Here is a 6,186-nt window from a genome sequence, read left to right on the forward strand (position 1 = left end):
TAATAAACGTTATAACAATGAGTGTATTCTGTGACATTTATGTAGCCATTATAAACAGCAGATTTAGCAAAGAATTAGCAGATTCTTTAACATAGTAACAAGAGCCAAATATGTTGATGTAGAGACATTTGAAAAGCTAAGAAAGAAAGTTCAAATCATGGAAGAAACAACGGAATCTACAAATAAAGGGAATACTCTAGATGTAGAGAACCTACCTCTAGAAGAAATATATTGATGAGAAGTTATTTGAACAGCTACAAAAGCAAGCAAATGATAAATGATGGAAAAAAGATGTAAACCATTAAGAAATAAAACACCCTGGAGACATGGAGCCAGAAAAATACATTGATGAAGAGAAGCTTCAACAACTACAGAAGAAAATGCACAAAATAAAACAACCAAAAAAACCCAAAACTATAAGTAAAGAGGTACAAGAACTTAAAAAAATCATCACAAAATACAAAGTATATAGCTATCAAAGTACTAGAAATATCAGCAATACATGAAAATTCAATCTAGAATATTAAGACAGAGATGGCAGGAGTGCCCAACAAGCTGTAGGGACAATACGTAGAACAGAAGAGATGGAGCAGAAAGAAAGTGAGCTAGAAAACAAGAACCTCAAAGAAACATGCTAAAAGAAGAAACTAATAATATAACATAAAGAAAATTAAGAAAATATTATAACCATGTCAGATGACATCAAAAGGAAAACTTAGGTATGACTGGAATTGCAGAACATGAGAGGGACAGAAAAATGACTGAGAAAATTGTGGAAGGGTCACTAGACAGAAACTTCCCTGATTTGAAGAACAAGGAAAAACACGTTCAAGAATCTCAACAGACATCAAATAGATTAAACCCAAAAAATAAATATCATAGTCAAATTCTCAAAAAGATAAGAATAGAATACTAAAAGCAACATGAGTAAAACAAAGCATCACCTACAAAAGAAAAATTGGAATAAGTTTTTAATTTTAGTGGAAACCATGGGAGCAATAAGACAATGGATTGGCTTATACAGAAATTGAAAGTAACCAATTATCAATTGAGAATTTTGTGTACTTCAAAACTCTCAATCAAATATGAAAGAGAAATTACATCCTTTTTATAAAAGAAAAATATAAAGAATTTGTAAGAACAAGACCAAATCTACAAGAACTTTTAAGGGAAACCCTTCACACAGAGACACCAAAAGAAAATAGATAGACCATAGTAACCAGAAACAACAAAAAAGAAATACAGCAAAATTTCAATGATAAAACGTGGCCTGTCAATAATCACACTTAATGTGAATTAACTAAGTGTACCAACATAGAGAAAAAGAGTAGCAGATGAGATGAAATAAAAAAAAGAAACACAAAAACAACAAAGGCCAATATTATCTTGTCTACAAGAGACATATCCGAGAAATGAAGAGAAAGATAAACTCAAAATCAAAGGCTGGGGGAAAAAAAATAAAAATATACCAAGCAAATGGCATCCACAAAAAAGCATGAGTGGCAATACCAATCTCTGATAAAAGACTTCATAATATTAACCACTCTAAATGACTAACATGGCCACTATATATCGATTAAAGGCATAGTAGATCAAGAAGAAATAACCTTGGTGAAAATATATGCACCAAATCACAGACAAGCTAAGTATTTTTTAAAAAAATAACTATTAACAAAATAGTGGTAGGAGACTTTAACATACCACTCTTCTTTTTAAATCTTTATTCCTATAGAGAATACTACATCGATCCTAACCTTCCATAACCGTCTGCATAAGTTCTTACTAATATATTTAGGGACGGAAGAGGCCAGGATGGCTCACCTAGGTCCATCCTATGGACATTTTGAAAACTTGTCAAATACTGTCTTCACGTTAATTAGCTGCTGATGGAGTTTTGATAGAGGGGATACTTCTATATCTGGTAAGTTATCCTGCTTACTCTGTAAACACCCCTCAGCAGTGGCTGCTAAGTGGAGATCTAATAGCAGAGAAACAGATTTTTTTCCTTATTGGAGGATTATCTTTAAAGAAGAAACCTTCCCATTCTTTTATAACTTCGTCAACTTTGCATCGTGCCTTGCTTTTGGTGTTCTCCTTCACGAGGTTCCTATTTAAAATTGCTTGCTTGGTTATTGTTGCCACTCTTTCATTCTCACATTTTTGTGCGACTTTTATTGAAAAAGAGATTTCATTTATAATGGCTGAAGGTAAAACAAACCCAACTCTGCTAATGGTAGGTTTTTAAACTTTTTTTCCCACCTTGTATAGAACCATAATATCTGATTTCTTCCTTTTCTAGAAGACGCCTGTATGTTGCTATTTCTTGTTCTAGCCTCAACTTCATGTTGAGAAGTGTCTCATGCTCTTGAAGTTCCTTCTCCAGTCCTCGCCTGACTTCCTGTAGTTCTTTCTTTAGGTCTTCAATCACAGCTTCGACGTCTTGCAGCTGCATCTGGTAATACTGCTCACTGGCATGCAGGGAGTTCTCGAGGCCCCTCTCCACGGCATGGAGAGATTCAATTTCCACTTGGAGGTGGTGCCAATGATGCTGGGCTTCCTTGGATTCCGCTTGAGCTACCTTTAAAGCCTCTTCATCTTTGTTCATTTTCCTGCCTATATATTTTCTTCCAGCTGGATCCTTGTTAAGAGCACCGTCTCTGTATGATTTCTGGTGAGGAGCTTTTCATAGTGTGCCCTGATCTCAATGAGGAGCTGGGACAGTTCCACTCTTTTCCCATCCTCCACCTTGGCTAACTGAACCTTATCGATAGGATGAGTCCTTGTGGCAGAATTAGCATACCACTCTTGCCAAAGGATTGGTCAACTTGAAAGACGCAGAGAACTAAATTATATATTCAGGCAGTGTGGATGTGTTCCAAGTACTACACCTAACTAAAACTCAATTAACTTTCTTTTCATGTGCACATGGTATTTTCTCCAAAATTAATCATGCATTAGAGTACAAAGGAAGTTTTCACAAATTTTTTTTAAAAAAACAACACATTGAAACAATACAAAATATAATTTCAGACCACAATGCCATAAAACAAGAAATTAATCACAAGAGGATAAAGCTTAAAAAACCACTAGTGAAAGGTAAATAAAACCCCATTAGAACACAGTTGAGGCAGAGAAGAAATAAAAAATAAAATAAAAAGGTCCTGAGACACAAACGATAATGAAAATACAACTTAAAAACCTCTGTGATGCAGCTAAGGCAGTCCTCACGGGGCAGTTCATAGCCATAGACAAACACAAAAATATGAAGAAAAAAGCAAAATTAAAAATCCAACTCAACACCTTCATCAAATAAAGAACTATTTGTCCCTAAACCCTGTGGAACAAAGAAAATTATAACAACAAAATTTGAAATAAATGAGATAGGAAACAGAAAAACAATTGAAACCATGAACTAAACTAGGAGCTGATTTTTGAAAGGGTCAATAAAATTAACAAACCATTGGTAAACTTAACAAAGGGGGAAAAAAATAGAAGACAATGATAACTTGATTCTGAAATGATAAAGGTGACATCACAATAAAACTAGAGGAAGTTAAATCTATGACATAGGATTTTATGGAAACTTATATTTGATAAATTTGAAAAGGTACAAGAAATGGTCAAATTCCTTGAAACTCATGTTCTACTCAGATTAGCATGGACAGTTTTAGAACACTCGAACAGATCCATCACAAAGAAGAAATTAAGCAGGACATAAAAGCAGTCTCACCCCAAAGCTATATACATGTTCAACACAGTCCCAATACATGAATTAAATTCATTTTTCAAGAAGACCAAAACAGAAATTGTCAAGTTTATTTGGCGAGGAAAGAGACCTCAATCAAGTAAAGTAAGTATGGAAAATAAAAACGAAGTAAGAGACATAACATCCCCTGATCTCAAAACCTACTACCAAAAAAAATAGAGTAATTTTTAAAAAAAAAATACACAAAAAACCTACTATGCAGTGGTACAAAAAGTGTGATATTGGTACAATGAAAGACACAAAGACCAATGGAATAGAATTTAGAACCCCAAAATGGGCCTATCTATCTATGGTTAACTAATATTCACAATAAAATAAAATCTATCAAATGGGGAAATGATAACCTCTTCAACACATAGTGGTTGCAAAACTCAACTGCCACCTACAGAAGCTGAAACAGGATCCACATCTCACATCATAAACACAATAACTCAGGTGGATTAGAGATTTGAAAATAAAGCCCCAAACCATAAACTTCATAAAAGACAAACTGGGAGCAACCTTAAAAGTTCTATGTTATAAAGAGGCTAACAAATACAGCCAGAAATGCATAATCTGGAAAAGATAAAATTGATGAATGAGACTTTCTAAAGATTAAATCTCTGTGCTCATCAAGAACTTTTGATAACAGGGTAAAAGAAAACATATTCACTGGGAACAAACGTTTGGCAATACTATTTTGGACAAGGGTCTCATAGAAAAGGTTTACAGAGTACTCCTGGGCCTCAAGAAGAAAAAGACTGATGATCCAATTATGAAATGGGCAAATGAAATGGTAAGAATGTTCACAGAGGAAGACATTCAGACGGACAACAGAAACATGAAGAACTGCTCAAAATTACTGACTGGTAACAAGAGAGATGTAAATCAGAACCACAATGACATACCATCTCATCCCACTAGTAATGGCAAAGATTAGCATGATGGCAAGTAATAAATGCTAGAGAGGATGTGGAGAGGTGAGAATTTTCATACAATGTTGGTAGGATAGAAAATGGTATTGTCATGACAGGAGTCCAGAATGAAGGCTGCAAAATGGAGTAGACTTGGGGAGAGGGATTGTATAACAAAGAGAAGAGCGAATTGGAGGGTGGGAGGGGTAGGCAGGGAAAAAGTGCAACAATGAAGGAATGGAAATCATCAGTCTCTGTAAACTTTCATTGAAATTAATAATTTTTTAGGACACTGGAAAACATCAATATTAAATAAAAAATTATTTTTGAAAAGGAAATGGTTAAATCACTCCGGAAGGCAGTTTGGCATTTCCTCAAAGGGTGGAACATAGAAATTCCACATGACCCAGCTATTCCACTCCTAGGAATTTGTTTTTATAATTATGTGCCATCAAGTCACCTGCGACTCATAGTGACTCTGTTTAAAACAAACAGCTCTGAAGATTGCCTTTTCCTGAGCCAGTCTCAATGACTCTGACATATATACCCTCATTTCCCTAGTCATTTGTATCAATCCATCTCTTCTGTGTCCCAGGAAGTTAAAACTGAGATACAAATGTAGATTTGTACACCATTCACCATTGAACGAACATTGAGACAGCCCAAATGTTCAACCGCAATTGAATGGATTGAGAAAGTGTGATATGTTCACACAATGGAATACTATGCAACACTAAGGGGCAACTATTTTGAAAGATATTACATAACTTGGGTGAAATTGGAGAGCAACTGGCTAAACTAACTCTGTCTCATACCGGCATATACTACAAAGGACCATTGTTGTAAATAATAGGATATCTAGAAAAAACATGTATGAGGACCCGTGAGGGGAAGAAGTGAGAGCAGAGGGATGAGGATTGGTAGAGGTAAAACCATAGTGTCGTACTGTTTGGTGGGTCAGTGGGATGGGTCCAAGGAAATTGGAAGGATCTACTTGGGAGCTGAAAAGACAAAGTAATGATGGGCAATGTCCAATAGGAATTAATTTCTAAAACATAAAGCATGGGAATGATTGTATGAAAAAATGTGAATGAAGAATAGTGTGAAACACAATATATACAAACTTTGTAAGCAAACTAAAACTAATACAAAATTAAAAAAAAAAAACACAAAAAAACCCCCAGCAACCAAGTATGCTACTTTCAAGTAAGTAGGCTTTGATGGCAAACAAACAAAAGCAGAACAAACAACAAAACCACAATCAAATAAGGAAAAACAAGAACAACACAGAACAACAAATGAAAAACAACAATCCGAGAAGGAATATTTAAAGAATATGGCCATGTGTAGTCTAGAAAGAGTGCTAAATGTTAATGTGATTATCATATTTGTATTATTTAAGATATTGCTCATAGTTCAGAAATACATCCTCTCTGTATTCAGCTTGAACTTCTGCAAGTTTCCTAACAGAAGAAGAATGTGATAATAATTTCTAAATTCTAGTGGATAACTTTATTTTGGAATGCA

General features: G+C 34.7%; 1 pseudogene; it reads right to left on the reverse strand.

Annotated features, from left to right (window-relative positions):
• Positions 1-1,832: 1,832 nt before the first annotated feature.
• On the reverse strand, positions 1,833-2,721 carry LOC102851371 (annotated as a pseudogene).
• Positions 2,722-6,186: the final 3,465 nt, after the last annotated feature.

The sequence above is a fragment of the Elephantulus edwardii genome, unplaced genomic scaffold (assembly GCF_000299155.1).
Source record: "Elephantulus edwardii isolate Elephantulus edwardi_28Jun2011 unplaced genomic scaffold, EleEdw1.0 scaffold00034, whole genome shotgun sequence".
In the NCBI taxonomy this organism is placed as follows: Eukaryota; Metazoa; Chordata; class Mammalia; order Macroscelidea; family Macroscelididae; genus Elephantulus; species Elephantulus edwardii.